General features: G+C 42.3%; 1 long non-coding RNA gene across 1 annotated transcript; it reads left to right on the forward strand.

Moving 5' to 3' along the window:
• On the forward strand, positions 7-2,246 carry LOC109225808. The gene is made up of 2 exons (XR_002067989.1): positions 7-595; positions 2,021-2,246. It is a non-coding gene; the product is annotated as an uncharacterized LOC109225808 (long non-coding RNA).

Consider the following 17,408-nt stretch of genomic DNA (forward strand, 5'->3'; position numbering starts at 1 on the left):
ACCTTCATTACTCTAATTAAATCCTTTAACCAAAACCTGTCTCCTTTCCCTGAAATCGCCGCCCGTCTCCGCCATAGCTCCGCCGCCCGGAAATCGCCTCACGGCGGCGGAGCACCTCCAAATCCCTCCACATTTTAACCAGCCAATCCTCATCGTCCCCTCGTTCACGTCCTACCATTGATTCCCCCAAAAGACCACTCAATCTTTTCGAATTGCAGATCCGAAAAATAAAAATCCAAGCTTTTTCTTTTTTTGCCCTAATTTTCCAGATTAAATCTTCAATTCGTGATAAAACCCGTGTGAAATCCCCAGTTTTTCAACAAAGGGAGTGCGTTGATGTCAAAAATGCCTTATCCCATAGATTTGGCCGGATTCCGGGCGACTGACCACTGTTTATCCCAAGTTCATTGAGCCTCTGCCTCATCTTCTCTTCGGGATGTGTTGAGAATTGTTGCATGAAGCACTAGCTGTGGAAAAGAGTCCAGCCAGTGTTCATGTTGCAATTCTCACCACTTGGCCGAGATTCTTGCCCATTCGAGTTCGAGTTGATTCGTCCCTGTTTCTCGAGGATATCGAAGCTTGTTCGATTCAATTGGTATACTTCTTCCCCTGTTTTCATAACCCTTCATGTGTTAACAATTTTTGTCTAAAATTTGCTTTGTTTGGTTCATGATTGATTCATTGGTAATAATAACTCATTAATTAGATTAATCGCAGTTGTTAATGTTATTTTTGAGTACTTTTTTTTTTAGAAAAATCCGTTTTCCCGATTTAAACCAAGTCTGTTTGTTTAAACTTTCTTTGAGTTTGATTCTATTTACTGTTTGGATTTGATTCTATTTACTGTTTGGATTCAGATTTGGGTCTGTCAGTGCCAAGGCCCAAGTAAAATTAGGCTTGTGGTTTAAATGACCCAGAGGTCCAGCACTGCTTGGGGTAAATATCAAAATAGTGCAAAAAAAAGGGTAAATACAAGGGTACATGGTTTGTCAATTTGGATAAGGTTTAAGGGGTCCTATCCTAACAATTGGAAGCTTCTAGATAAGGGCTGACAAGGACCATTTTAGGAAAGAGAAAGGAAAATCATGGGGCAGGGGGTGTAAGCTGATAAAATTAGAAGTTGAGGGAGTACTTTTAATTTACAAATCTGATTTTTATTGCCCTAAATCCCTTCTATAAAAAGACCCTCTTGCCAATGATTAGGGCACAAAAAAAGAGTGAAAAAAGCACAAACGGCTGAAAACAAAGTGTTCTTAAGGAAATTTTGATTTTTCTTCTATTCTGGAGTCATTTCGCTGGGTTTTTAGAAGCTGAAGCAAAAGTTTGGGATTTATTCATTGCTGTTGCTGCTGGATTTGATTTAGAAGTTGCTTTTGTTGTTTTGTTTGGGCTGTCATTTCCCCATTCATCCTTTGCTGAATTCCTTGCTTTTTCTTTGTTCTTCACTGTACCCATGTATTACTACAAGCTTTGAAGTGACAAAAATGGAGTTGTAGCATTTTGTTCTTTTTGTAATATGACTTCTAATCTTTCCTCTTCCTTTCTCTGTTATTTGTTTCTTCTGCTGCTTTTCATTTTTTAGACTCGACTTCCTCTCTCAAAGTTGTGATTAAAATGTGGCTAGCATTAGTGTCCTATTCTGTGATGTATGCAAGGTTTGGGATGTTAATGTGTAAACTTTTGTAATAACTTCATGAATGGGTATAGTGAATATGAAGTTTTGAATCGATTTATCTTGTGTATCTTGGTGTTTTGTCAAATGATCTTGCTTGCCGTTTGTTATGGTGGATTGATTTGAATACTTGGATGATTGAGTTCTTAAACATGGTGATTAGAGTTCAAATTATGTCACCTCTAAGTTTGAAGGCTGTTAATGTTGATTATGTGGTGTTATAAATGGTTAAATCCGGCTTAAATGTGATTACAAACTTCAAGCATGTCAAGTTTCTCTCTTTTCTGGAAACTGTTGAAGAAATGAAGCCCCAAATGCTGAGCATAATGCCATTCTTTTTTTTGGCAGATTTGACCATCAATTGGCCAGATTTGTCAAGTTGGGACCAACAGTGGAATAAGGGCATATTTGATAGATTTAGGCGCAGCTTAGAAGCTAGCCTTTCCATTTTTAGATTGTTTACTTATTGGGTATTATGTTGATGTAATTAAATAGTCATTTCCTTCTCATGAATATTTGAATGCATTGGTGTAAAAGCTTTCTTTAGTTGTCGCATGAGTTTTTTTTGGGTTCAGACAATAATTTGCAAATTATGCACTCCAAGTTTTGGGCTGGAAATGAGGCCCTGCCAGTTCACTAAGGCCCAAGATTAGACTTTTAGAGTCTATAAGCTTGCACTCATTTTGGATATGAATTGCAACGGGCCTCATCACCTAAACAGGCGGACTGTGTTGGGCATTTGGGTTGTCCTTCAGCCCTTTTCGTTTTCATTATAACCAATTTGCTGAAATTAGTTTCATTTTTTTTATTATCAACGTGTGGTATCTCCTTGACCCATTCATTGCCAAAATCGTGAACTTAGGGAAAAATAATTAATCATGAACAATCATAGTTTGCTTTTAGGCACGCTATAAAATTATTATGACCACGGGTACGGTTCCCGTGACGTGGTTGTGATAACTAGTTTTAAATTAGTAAAAATAAGAGCACTTTTAGTATGCCTTTTAAAAATATATATAACCCTTTTTCTTAAAATAATTTGAGGTGTGCCATGTTTTAAACTTATAACACATGGCCCTCACAAATTTAGATCAAGAATTAATTCTTCTTAAAATAATTTGGGGTGTGCCATATACAAATAAAGTTGTGACCACCCAAAGGGTCATCACCTGTTTCCTCATTCATTCCGCGCTTTCGAGGCCTCGAAAACCTCACCTTTAGTTGCCTCGATTTGCGTGCGTAGTCCGGGCGCGTAGCCGGAAAAGATTATATGTTAAATTCTGTGAAAAATTTCAAAATGTGGCTTTAAAATGATTAAAGTTGACTTCGGTCAACTATGGTATCGAGCTCGTATTTTGGTTCCGACGCCCGGAACAAGTCTTAAATATGTGTTAAGCGCTTTCCGTGAAATTTGGTCGAAATCGAACGTCATTTGATGTGTTTCGGACCTAAATATCTAAAAATAAAAGTTTATGAAGTTTGATGAAAAAGTGATGATTTTGAGGTTTGATTCCTTGTTTATGATGTTATTCTGGCGATTTAATCGCATGGTTAAGTTCGTAGGATGTTGTTGGGTTAGCGTGTGTGTTTGGTTAGGAGCCCCGAGGGCTCGGGAGTGATTCGGAGGTGGTTCGGAGTGGTTTTGCACTTAGAAATATAGCAGATTTTCTGCAATTTTTGCACAGGCCTTTTCTTCTTCGCGATCGCGGCCTTAGGCTCGCGTTCGCACTGCCCATGGTGTTCCCCTTCTACGCGTTTGCATCTCCATAATCGCGATCGCGTAAGTCAAGTTCAGGACCCCAGAGACTTCCTCTTCGCGTTCGCAGTCAGATGTTCGCGAACGCATAGACTTGTTGCTCCCTCCATCGCGTTCGCGTGGCCTTTTACGCGTTCGCATAGAACAAACCTGGACCCCCCAGCATTTCCTTCTACACGTTCGCATTATCTTCCACGCGTTCGCGATGACCTGCCCAGTTTACCCTTCGCGAACGCGGTCCCCTTCCCGCGAACGCGAAGGGCATTTTTGCCCAGTGATTTTTAAAGCTCAAAAACAGAACATTGACGGGATTTTTCACCCAAAACACACGAACTCATCTTCTCCACAGCCCATAGGCGATCTTTAGAGCTCTTCTTCACCAAAGCTTCTTGGGTAAGTATTATCTAACTCGTTTTCTTCATTTTCTATCATCATTTATCAAATTCCTAGACCTAAAACATGTAATTTAGGGTGTAAATTGGGGAAAAAGGGTAGAGTTAGCGCTTTTTAATTTTCTTTGATTTAGACCTTGTTTTGGTGGTCGAATTTGAAAACAAATTGTATATCCGGGCTCATGGGGGGAGGGGGTGACATGGAATTGGTTCGAACCTCGGGTTTTGACCAAGCGGGCCCGGGGTCGATTTTGGAATTTTTGGGAAGAAAGCTTAGAAAGTCATATTTAGGCATTGGATTTAGTTTGTTTAGCTATTATTAATATTGTAAAGTCATTATTTCATAGATTTGACCGAGTTGGAGCCAAATTTGAGGGGTAAAGCTATACTAGGGGCTTGAGTTGATTTTGGGGCATTTGAGGTAAGTGTTTGATCTAACTTTGGCTTGAAGGAATATGATTAGAGTGTTATTATTTGCTAATTGCTAAATGATCGAATACGGTGTATAGACATGGTGACGAGTATCTATACATTGGTGTCTAGCATGACCGTGGGTCCTTGTATGTACTTATCCTGACATTGTTATGACTCTTCCATGTTAATTGATGAATTCTATGCAATGTGAAGAGTATGAGGACTAATTATGAATTGTAAATTCATTGGAGCGTTGGCTCGAACGATAAAAAGACTATTGAGTAAGAAATGAAAGAAATAGAAAGTGATATGATTAATCCCTTGCCAGGATGGTTTGAGTATATTGATTATCTCCCTTGCCGGGATGTGAAAGTATTGGTGTTGCTCCCTTGCCGGGATTTAGCTGTTAATTGTGTAATTCCCTTGCCGGGACATTTCTTATTATTTGTTTATCCCCTCTCTCCGTTTGGTTGTGATTACTGTTTGGGTGAGGAAGAGTGATAATGCACGAAGGGTCATTCCGTGCCATGCTTTGATTATATTTGCACGAAGGGTCATTCCGTGCCATGTTTTGATTATATTTGCACGAAGGGTCATTCCGTGCCATGTTTTGATTATATTTGCACGAAGGGTCATTCCGTGCCATGCTTTGATTATATTTGCACGAAGGGTCATTCCGTGCCATGCTTTGATTATATTTGCACGAAGGGTCATTCCGTGCCATGTTTTGATTATATTTGCACGAAGGGTCATTCCGTGCCATGCTTTGATTATATTTGCACGAAGGGTCGTTCCGTGCCATGTCTTGATTATTTATGCACGAAGGGACATTCCGTGCTCTGTTTTGATTATATTTGCACGAAGGGTCATTCCGTGCCATGCTTTGATTATTTATGCACGAAGGGACATTCTGTGCTCTGATTTGATTATAATTGCACGAAGGATCATTCCGTGCCATGATATGAGAGTTATGTGAGGGAAAGCACGAAGGGTGATGCCGTGCACTTTATTTGATTGCTTTTGGTGAGAATGAGAGTAAAAGCATGAATGTTGATGCCGTGCAACTGTTGATTTTCCTGCTCCCATTAATTATTGTTATTGCCCTGTTCCTTACTTAAATTATTGACTTTATATCGGACTGTACTCCCCCATAAAATGCTCCCCTCCCTCTTAACTGTTTAATTTCTTTATTCTTCCCTTTTATTGCATATATATGTTGAACTGTACAGGTTTGTATGGTAGTCCTATCTAGCCTCGTCACTACTTCGCCGGGGTTAGGCCAGGCACTTACCAGCACATGGGGTCGGTTGTGCTGATGCTACACTTCTGTGCTCTTTTGCACAGATCACGGTACCGAAGTAGCTTTTGGACCGCAACAGTAGTTGACTAGGAGTTGACTTCAGTCCAAGGACATTCGAGGTAGCCTTGCTGACGTCCGCAGGCCGGAGTCCTTTCCTATTTTATTCAGTTTGTTATCACTTGTTCCGAAGCAAACAGTATTGTACCTTGTTCAGACTTTGTATGTAGTATTCTATAGACGTTCGTGAGTTAGTGACTCCAGTCTTGGGTAGAGGTTGAAATTGAGTTTCCGTATTTGTTTTTAGTTTATTTATACTTAAGACTTCCGCTTTAATTTAAATGGCTCGTTTTATTTATATTGTTGAGATGTTATCGGACATTGTTTTAATACTTGGCTTGCCTAGCTCCGATTAGTAGGCGCCATCACGACTCCCGAGGGTGGGAAATCCGGGTCGTGACAAGTTGGTATCAGAGCACTAGGTTACATAGGTCTCACAAATCACGGAAAAACTTGGTAGAGTCTGAGGGATCGGTACGGAGACGTCTGTATTTATCCCCCAGAGGCTACAGAGTTAGGAAACACTTCACATTCGTTCTTTCTTGTCGTGCGGTTCTGTTTCTCAAACACCGGTTGAATTTCTACACTGTTCTTTCGCAGATGGCGAGAACACGCGCTTCTTCATCTACCGCTCAACAGTCTGAGACCCCAGCAGCAGCCCCAGTGGCGGAGCCTTAGGTTGATTTTGAGGAGGAGGTTTCCGTCCCAGCAGTTCCGTGGGCCCAGCTCAGGTCCCAGAAGGGTTCATTGCCACCCCAGTTCTTCAGGACGTTCTAGTCCGATTGGTAGGCCTCATAGTGGGTGTCATTTGAGCGGGTTTGAATCTAGTGGTTCCGCCAGCGGTGGCAGGTCAGCCGGGTATAGTGGCTCAGGCCGGGAGTGAGATCACTTTTCAGGAGGTGGCCAATGTAGGCCGTAGACTTGAGATAACTCTGCCACAGGGAGGTGGTCATGGGTCGGATAAGAGGCCCCGTCATACAGGCAGATTCAGTGGTACCTCGTCAGGAGGTAGAGGTTCTTATGGTAGAGGCCATCCTCCCAAGCCTTTTCAGTCAACTCTCCAGGTCACTCATGGTACTTTAGGTGGTCATTCAGGTCGACAGGGTCAGCCTCAGTTCCCTCAGCTGCAGCGTTCGTGTAGGTGTTATGAGTGTGGTGAGTATGGTCACAACAGGAGGGTTTACCCGATGTTGAGGGGTGCTCAGCCGCAGCAGACGAGGTCTTGCCATGCTTGTGGTGATCCGAGGCACATTGTCAGATATTGCCCTTGAGTTTATGGCAGCTTCCAGCATCAGAGTTCTCGTGCTATGATTCAGGCACCGAAGGTTCCACAGCCTGCCCAGCCAGCTAGAGGCGGTGGCAGAGGTGTTAGAGGTGGAGGTAGAGGTCTTAGAGGTGGAGTTCAGGTCGCCAGAGGTAGAGGCCAGCCAGCAGCCAGGCCAGAGGCTGAGTCTTCAGGTGCAGACATTACAGGTACCATTCTGAGTTGTATTAGAGATGCTTCAGTGCTATTTGATCCTGGGTCTACATATTGTATGTGTCGTCCTATTTTGCACCCTACCTGGCTATGCCTAGTGATGCTTTGGGTATTCTTGTTTATGTATCTACACGGTGGGTGATTCTATAGTGGTCGATCGAGTTCATCGTTCCTGTGTGGTAGTGTTTGAGGGTCTTGAGACCCGTGTTGATTCATTGCTCTTAGACATGGTAGATTTCGACGTTATATTAGGGATGGATTGGTTGTCCCCGTATCATGTCATCTTATATTGTCACGCCAAGACCGTGACCTTGGCTTTACCAGATTTGCCCCGATTGGAGTGGAGAAGGACCCCAGGTCATGCCACCCGCAGTGTTATCTCATATGTGAAGGCTCGACGCATGGTCGAGAAGGGGTGTTTAGCTTATCTGGCGTATGTTCGCGATTCCAGCTCAGAGGTCCCTTCTATTGATTCTGTTCCTATTGTTCGGGAGTTCCCCGAGGTTTTCCCCTCGGACCTGCCGGGTATGCCGCCCGACAGGGATATTGATTTCTGTATTGATCTGGCCCCAGGCACGCAGCCCATTTCTATTCCGCCGTATCGCATGGCCCCGCCAGAGTTGAAGGAGTTAAAGGACCAGTTGCAAGATTTGCTAGAGAAGGGTTTTATCAGGCCTAGTGTTTCTCCTTGGGGTGCGCCAGTGTTATTTGTGAAGAAAAAGGATGGATCGATGAGGATGTGCATTGATTACCGGCAATTGAACAAGGTGACGATAAAGAACAAGTATCCACTGCCGAGGATTGATGATTTGTTTGACCAGCTTCAGGGTGCAAAGGTGTTTTCATAGATAGACTTGAGATCTGGCTACCATCAGCTGAGGATTAGAGCATCTGATGTCCCTAAGACAGCATTCCGCACTCGGTACGGGCATTACGAGTTCCTGGTCATGTCGTTTGGGTTGACCAATGCCCTAGCAACATTCATGGAGTTGATGAACCGAGTGTTCAGGCCTTACTTGGACATGTTCGTGATAGTCTTTATTGATGATATTTTGGTGTACTCCCGCAGCCAGGAGGAGCACGAGCAGCACCTCAGGGTGGTTCTTCAGACTCTGAAGGATAGTCAGTTGTATGCTAAGTTCTCGAAGTGCGAGTTCTGGTTGAGTTCTGTCGCATTTCTGGGTCATGTTGTATCAGCAAAGGGTATTCAGGTGGACCCGAAGAAGATTGAGGCAGTCAAGAACTGGCCTCGACCAGCATCGGCTACAGAGATTCGGAGTTTCTTGGGGTTAGCAGGTTATTACCGCCGGTTCGTGGAGGGATTTTCATCTATAGCAGCCCCGATGACCAGATTGACCTAGAAGGGTGCCCAGTTCAGATGGTCGGATGAGTGTGAGGCGAGCTTTCAGAAGCTCAAGACAGCTCTGACTACGACACCGATATTGGTTTTTCCCATAGGCTCAGGGCTTTATACAGTTTATTGTGATGCTTCCCGTATTGGACTTGGTGCAGTATTGATGCAGGATGGCAGAGTCATTGCTTATGCTTCGAGGCAGTTGAAGATCCACGAGAAGAATTACCCGGTTCATGATCTAGAGTTGGCGGTCATAGTTCATGCCTCGAAGATTTGGAGGCATTACCCATATGGTGTGACGTGTGAGGTGTACACCGATCACAAGAGTCTTCAGTACTTGTTCAAGCAGAAGGAGTTGAACTTGAGGCAGCGGAGGTGGTTGGAGCTATTGAAGGGCTATGATGTTACTATTTTGTACCACTCGGGGAGAGCCAATGTGGTGGCCGATGCATTGAGTAGGAAGTTCGCCAGCATGGGTAGTCTTGCTTATGTTCCGGTCAGCCAGAGACCGCTTGCTTTGGATATTCAGGCCCTGGCCAATCGATTTGTGAGGTTGGACATTTCTGATCCTAGCAGAGTGTTAGCTTGTACGGTCGCTCGTTCTTCAATATTGGAGCGTATCCGTGATCGGCAGTTTGATGATCCCCATTTGTGTGTCCTGAGAGACACGGTGCAGCGTGGAGGTGCCACGAAGGTGACCTTAGATGATGATGGTGTTTTGAGGTTGCAGGGGCGAGTGTGTGTGCCCAATGTCGATGGGATTCGAGAGTTGATCTTAGCGGAGGCCCATAGTTCTCGGTATTCTATTCAACCCGGGCGCCGCGAAGATGTACCAGGACTTGCGGCAGCATTATTGGTGGCGTAGGATGAAGAAAGATATCGTTACATATGTGGCTCGGTGTTTGAACTGTTAGCAGTTCAAGTATGAGCATCAGAGGCCTGGTGGTTTGTTTCAGAGGATTGAGCTCCCCGAGTGGAAGTGGGAGAGGATTACCATGGATTTCGTTACTGGACTTCCGATGACTCGGAAGAAGTTTGATGCTATTTGGGTCATTGTTGATAGGCTGACCAAGTCAGCACATTTTATTCCGGTTGCAGCCACTTATTCATCGGAGAGGTTAGCTGAGATCTACATCCGAGAGATTGTTCGCCCTCATGGGGTGCCGGTATCTATCATTTTGGATAGGGGTATGCAGTTTACCTCGCGCTTCTGGAGAGCAGTTCAGCAGGAGTTGGGCACCCAGGTTCAGTTGAGCACAGCGTTCCATCCTCAGACGGACGGCCAGTCCGAGAAGACTATTCAGATATTGGAGGATATGCTCCGAGCCTATGTCATTGATTTTGGAGGCTCGTGGGACCAGTTTTTGCCTTTAGCAGAGTTCGCCTACAACAACAGCTACCAGTCCAGTATTCAGATGGCTCCATATGAGGCGTTGTATGGTAGGCGATGTCGGTCTCCAGTCGGATGGTTTGAGCCGGGGGAGGCTCGGTTATTGGGTACAGATTTAGTTCAGGAGGCTTTGGATAAGGTCAAGATCATTCAGGACAGGCTTCGTTCGGCTCAATCGCGGCAAAAGAGTTATCCGGATCGTAAGGTTCGAGATGTAGCTTTCATGGTTGGTGAGCGGGTCTTGCTCCGAGTGTCGCCTATGAAGGGCGTGATGAGATTTGGGAAGAAGGGCAAGCTTAGCCCTAGGTTCATTGGCCCATTTGAGATTCTCGATCGTGTGGGAGAGATGGCTTATAGACTTGCCTTGCCGACCAGCTTGTCAGTCGTGCATCCAGTGTTCCATGTGTCCATGCTTCGGAGGTATCACGGCGATCCAGCCCACGTGTTAGATTTCAGCACTGTCCAGTTGGACAAGGATCTGTCTTACGAGGAGGAGCCGGTAGCTATTCTAGACCGGCAGGTTCGACAGTTGAGGTCGAAGAGTTTTCCTTCAGTGCGTGTCCAGTGGAGAGGTCAGCCTCCTGAGGCATCGACCTACGAGTCCGAGTCTGATATGCGGAGCCGTTATCCTCATCTATTTCCCGACTCAGGTACTTCTTTCTTTTGTCCGTTCGAGGACGAACGGTTGTTTAAGAGGTGGAGGATGTGACGACCCAAAGGGTCATCACCTATTTCCTCGTTCATTTCGCGCTTCCGAGGCCTCGAAAACCTCACCTTTAGTTGCCTCGATTTGCGTGCGTAGTCCGGGCGCGTAGCCGGAAAGATTATATGTTAAATTCTGTGAAAATTTTCAAAATGTGGCTTTAAAATGATTAAAGCTGACTTCGGTCAACATTTCTGGTAAACGGATCCGGACCCGTGATTTGACGGTCCCGGAGGGTCCGTAGAAAAATATGGGACTCGGGCATGTGCCCAGAGTCGAAATCCGAGGTCTAGAGCCTGAGAAAAGAATTTTTCTGCGAAATTGTTTTTCCGAAATTATTAAGGAAAATGGAAATAAAAATTGATTAAAAGACTATGGTATCGAGCTCGTATTTTGGTTCCGATGCCCGGAACAAGTCTTAAATATGTGTTAAGCGCTTTCCGTGAAATTTGGTCGAAATCGGACGTCATTTGACGTGTTTCGGACCTAAATATCTAAAAATGAAAGTTTATGAAGTTTGATGAAAAAGTGATAATTTTGAGGTTTGATTCCTCGTTTATGATGTTATTTTGGCGATTTAATCGCATGGTTAAGTTCTTAAGATGTTGTTGGGTTAGCGTGTGTTTGGTTAGGAGCCCCGAGGGCTCGTGAGTGATTCGGAGGTGGTTCGGAGTGGTTTTGCACTTAGAAATATAGCACTTTTCTGCAATTTTTGCACAGGCCTTTTCTTCTTCGCGATCGCGGCCTTATGCTCGCGTTCGCACTGCCCATGGTGTTCCCCTTCTATGCGTTCGCATCTCCATAATCGCGATCGCGTAAGTCAAGTTCAGGACCCCATAGACTTCCTCTTCGCGTTCGCAGTCAGATGTTCGCGAACGCATAGACTTGCTGCTCCCTCCATCGCGTTCACGTGGCCTTTTACGCGTTCGCATAGAAAAAACCTGGACCCCCCCGCATTTCCTTCTACGCGTTCGCGTTATCTTCCACGCGTTCGCGATGACCTGCCCAGTTTACCCTTCGCGAACGCGGTCCCCTTCCCGCGAACGCGAAGGGCATTTTTGCCCAGTGATTTTTAAAGCTCAAAAACAGAACATTGACGGGATTTTTCACCCAAAACACACGAACTCATCTTCTCCACAGCCCATAGGCGATCTTTAGAGCTCTTCTTCACCAAAGCTTCTTGGGTAAGTATTATCTAACTCGTTTCTTTATTTTCTATCATCATTTATCAAATTCCTAGACCTAAAACATGTAATTTAGGGTGTAAATTGGGGAAAAAGGGTAGAATTAGGGCTTTTCAATTTTTTTTGATTTAGACCTCGTTTTGGGGTCAAATTTGAAAACAAATTGTATATCCGGGCTCGTGGGGGGAGTGGGTGACATGGAATTGGTTCGAACCTCGGGCGCTTGACCAAGCGGGCCCGGGGTCGATTTTGGAATTTTTGGGAAGAAAGCTTAGAAAGTCATATTTAGGCATTGGGTTTAGTTTGTTTAGCTATTATTAATATTGTAAAGTCATTATTTCATAGATTTGACCGAGTTGGAGCCAAATTTGAGGGGTAAAGCTATACTAGCGGCTTGAGTTGATTTTGGAGCATTTGAGGTAAGTGTTTGATCTAACTTTGGCTTGAAGGAATAGGATTAGAGTGTTATTATTTGCTAATTGCTAAATGATCGAGTACGGTGTATAGGCATGGTGACGAGTATATATACACCGATGTCTAGCATGACCGTGGGTCCTTGTATGTACTTATCCTGACATTGTTATGACTCTTCCATGTTAATTGATGAATTCTATGCAATGTGAAGAGTATGAGGACTAATTATGAATTGTAAACTCTTTGGAGCTTTGGCTCGAACGATAAAAAGACTATTGAGTAAGAAATGAAAGAAATAGAAAGTGATATGATTAATCCCTTGCCGGGATGGTTTGAGTATATTGATTATCTCCCTTGCCGGGATGTGAAAGTATTGTTGTTGCTCCCTTGCCGGGATTTAGCTGTTAATTGTGTAATTCCCTTGCCGGGACATTTCTTATTATTTGTTTATCCCCCTCGCCCCGTTTGGTTGTGATTACTGTTTGGGTGAGGAAGATTGATAATGCACGAAGGGTCATTCCGTGCCATGCTTTGATTATATTTGCACGAAGGGTCATTCCGTGCCATGCTTTGATTATATTTGCACGAAGGGTCATTCCGTGCCATGTTTTGATTATATTTGCACGAAGGGTCATTCCGTGTCATGCTTTGATTATTTATGCACGAAGGGACATTCCGTGCTCTGATTTGATTATAATTGCACGAAGATTCTGTGCCATGATATGAGTGTTATGTGAGGGAAAGCATGAAGGGTGATGTCGTGCACTTTATTTGATTGCTTTTGGTGAGAATGAGAGTAAAAGCACGAAGGTTGATGCCGTGCAACTGTTGATTTTCCTGCTCCCATTAATTATTGTTATTGCCCTGTTCCTTACTTAAATTGTTGACTTTATATCCGGACTGTACTCCCCCATAGTATGCTCCCCTCCCTCTTAACTGTTTAATTTTTTTGTTCTTCCCTTTTATTGCATATATATATTGAACTGTACAGGTTTGTTTGGTAGTCCTGTCTAGCCTCGTCACTACTTCGTCGGGGTTAGGCCAGGCACTTACCAGCACATGGGGTCGGTTGTGCTGATGCTACACTTCTGTGGTCTTTTGCACAGATCACGGTACCGGAGTAGCTTTTGGACCACAGAAGTAGTTGACTGGGAGTTGACTTCAGTCCAGGGACATTCGAGGTAGCCTTGCTGACGTCCGCAGGCCGGAGTCCCTTCCTATTTTATTCAGTTTGTTATCACTTGTACCGAAGCAAACAGTATTGTACCTTGTTCAGACTTTGTATGTAGTATTCTATAGACGTTCGTGAGTTAGTGACTCCAGTCTTGGGTAGAGGTTGAAATTGAGTTTCCGCATTTGTTTTTAGTTTATTTATACTTAAGACTTCCGCTTTAATTTAAATGACTCGTTTTATTTATATTGTTGAGATGTTATCGGACAATATTTTAATACTTGGCTTGCCTAGCTCCGATTAGTAGGCGCCATCACGACTCCCGAGGGTGGAAAATCCGGATCATGACAAAAGTCCTTTAATTTATGGCCCTCATATAAATACAAAATTAATTTAGAAATGCCTTGAACCTTTGTAGTTTTGCTTTAGGCGCGTTAATTAAATAATTGTCATAGCTACGGGTACAGTTCCCGTGACGTAGTTGTGACGCCTAATTACTAAAATTCGGGGGTACATTTATGTGACCCGACCACAATTTAATCTTTAAAAAATTAAACATGTTGTAGATCGTGGGTACTGTTCTCGTGACATGATTCGCAATATGTAACAATAATTAAATAAAAGCGGTTATAGGATTAAAAAATGTACAATAGGTTTAAAATATGTAATAAATCGTATAATAGGCCAATTTTAATTGTTTAAGCGACCGTGCTAGAACCACGGAACCTGGGAATGCCTAACACCTTCTCCCAGGTTAATAGAATTCCTTATCTAGAATTTCTGGTTCGCAGACTTTAAAATAAAAGTCGAATTTCCTCGATTCGGGATTTTAAAATAAACCGGTGACTTGGGACACCAAATAAACTATCCCAAGTGGCGACTCTGATAAATAAATAATCTCATTTCGAATAATGTCACTTTAATTGGAAAAACTCCCCATACACCCCCTCGGGCGGGTGGCAAAAAAGGAAGTGTGACATGAAGAAATATTATTCTTCTAAAAGAAAGACAACTAGTAGAAAATACTAAAAAAAAAGAGAGAGAGACCAAAGAGTAGTTTCTCCCAACAAGACTCTTCCCCTCACAATACAATATGAGTGCCTATTTATAGAAAATATGTAGCAAAGGTGAGATGATATTGCAACTTTAAGTCTTGATGTTGTGACTTCAAAAGTTGATGTTGTAACTTCACAACTTGATGTTGTGACTTCAAAATTTGATATTGTGACTTCAAAGTTACATTCACTTTTGTTTACCACGTGCATTGCTCTTTTTCCTCATGGTTTTGCTTGTAGTCCTCTTTCCTCAATTCATCTTTCCTCCGCAAAAATTGTTAGAAAATATAGGAGAATCAAATATATTTATTCATGTTTTATTTAAAAATCCTTATTTATACGTATGAAAATATATGAATAATTTATATTCATCATTCCCCTTTCCCCTTTACCCTTTTTTCGCCACCTCTCCTCCATCTGTTTTCTTGTTCTCCCATTTTTCCTTTCCTATTATTCATCCTTCCCGTTTTCACAAACTTTAAACCAATATTTGAGAAAAATATATTAACACCCCTTTTTTGAAGAAAATTCACCGTTAATATTTTTGAGATGAATTAGATATATGGCTACTACAGTGTTGAATCTGTTTTGGGTAAGGATCATTTTGGGACTATAATTTTCAGGTTGTGGAGTCGATATTTAATGGTGGATTTATTTGATGGACAGAGACTGATTTTTTTTAACAGTTTATGGTAAGATTCTTGAGATGCGTTTTGGAGGGTACAACGTAATCAGGTGGGATTAGGTGGGATGTACAACGTAAAATTGTGTGGACATATGATTATATTAAGCATTTTCACGTGTGGTGCCTTGGCATCAATGGAGGAAGGAATTCAAGGTGGTTTACATGGTGGATTGAAGTAGTGAGTGGCGGCATTGGACAAAAATCTTTGTAAGGGAGATGTGGACAATAAAAAATTGGAGAATGATAATTTTTTGGTTATCCATGGTGGTATTGTTGCTGGTAAAGCTAGAAAGTCAGAGTGTTGTTTCTTGCTTTCTGCTGTGAAAAATGGAGAGAGATGGTAAGGGTGGGGGAGGAGTCTGAGAGAAAAACAAAAAGAATTATTTTTTTTTTGAAATTAAAGTGAAAAAATAATGATGTGTCATAAAAAATCTAATGTGGAGGACCACGTGTCATCCACATTGTGCATTTAAAGAACACGCGAGGTAGGGAGGGTTTAAAGTAGTGTGTTTTAACAACTATAAGTGTTTGGATAAAATTTTGTGGAGTATAGGAAGCGGGATGACAAAGCGGGACAAGTAAAGATATTTATTAGGCTATTATACCAACTATAAAGGATTGTATCAAACGTTAGTTAAATTAATCGTTGAATTGGATCAATATCGCACAGTAATCTAATTGAATCAAATATGACTTGTTTAATAACACGTAGATAAAATCAGAAAAGGTCAATTATTTAAGGATCAATTTTATTAGGAAAAAAAAAAAGGAAAATTAACAACGGAATCTCTCACCTAAACAAGTGCAAGGAAGTATTCTGGTGCATACGCAGAATTTTTTGCAAGCCGTGTCGTATTTACTTAAATAATAAATAAATAAATAAATAAGTATTATCTAATAGCATTTTCTCATAAGTTGAAAGCCTTGGCCCAATGGCTTAATTGAATATTATTGCAAAGGAAAGTACAATAACAACAACGACAATAACAAAACCAGTAAAATCCTACAAGTGGAGTCTGGGGAAGATAATGTGTAAGCAGACCTTACCTCTACCTTATGAAGGTGGAGAGGTTGTTTCCGATTGACCATCGGCTCAAGAACAGAGAAAGGAAGCAATAATAAATAAGTAGCAACAACAAGGTAAAAGGTAGCGGGCGGAAGCAAATGGCAAAACATGTAATAACCAAGATCAAGGAATACAAGAATACAATACTATTGCCAACTACTGGTAATAGTAACGCACCATGTAGTAAGAAGGAACTAGGAATAGGAAAATACAAGACTAGTGCTAATACTACTAGTAGGACAAGGAGAAATTCTCGACTACTTGTCAACCCACAACCTTAATTCTAGACCTCCACACTTTTCTATCGAGGGTCATGTCCTCGGTAAGCTGAAGTAGTGTCATATTCTACTTAATCACCTCTCCCCAGTACTTCTTAGGTCTCCCTCTACCCCTCCTCTGACCCACCACGGTCAACCTCTCACACCTTCTGATCAGCCTCTTTAGATGACCGAACCATCTCAGCCTCGATTCCCGCAACTTATTTTCCATGGGAGCTACCGCTACCTTGTCTCTAATGACTTCATTCTTGATATTGTCTTTTCTGATATGCCTACACATCCAACTTAACATCCTCATTTCTATTATTACAAGCAGAATTGTAAGTTCAATTCTCTTTAGCTTCCAATTTTTTGACAAAAATTGTTCACTCAAAGATATTCAAAAATAGAATATCAAGGTCCATCCTTGAACCTACGGCCTTTACAAGCCCAAATATGAGCTTAATTGACCAATGAACCAAGAAGTACTCTTTGATAGGAATAAGCGGTGCCATTATTATATATTGCTTTATTTATACATAATATTAGTATAAATATTTAATATTTTTCCTGGCGAAGCGGCGTCGGATGCATGACACCGCTTCCACCCTTGTGCATCCGCCCCTGGACTAGCAGTACATTTGATATCTCATTCACTACTATACTTATGCTCTTGCGTTGAACCAAGCATAGGAGGTATACTCTGTTCATGTCGAAACACATTTAGTGGATCAATTTTTGTCTTAGCTTTAACCAACCTATCATAGTTATTCAAGAAATACTTTTCACCCCACGCTCTAGCTCTCTCCACAGCATCAACAGAGGAAGAATAACGACTACTAGCATTTCGCAGTAAGTAGTCGTCGTCCATATTCACTCCAAGATCCATATCCAAGTAGTTGATATAAGCTCCCCTTGGCGAGCTTGAAACAAAAGGCGCCATTTTATTGTAAAATCCTCTTAACCACTCTATGTACTCGTTGCTCTTGGCATCGTTCTCTTCGTTCCACTGTGCATAATATTGAACCGCCAAAAGGTTACCCTTACGATGAGGGAAAGCA

Source organism: Nicotiana attenuata, chromosome 1, assembly GCF_001879085.1.
Source record: "Nicotiana attenuata strain UT chromosome 1, NIATTr2, whole genome shotgun sequence".
Taxonomy (NCBI): Eukaryota; Viridiplantae; Streptophyta; class Magnoliopsida; order Solanales; family Solanaceae; genus Nicotiana; species Nicotiana attenuata.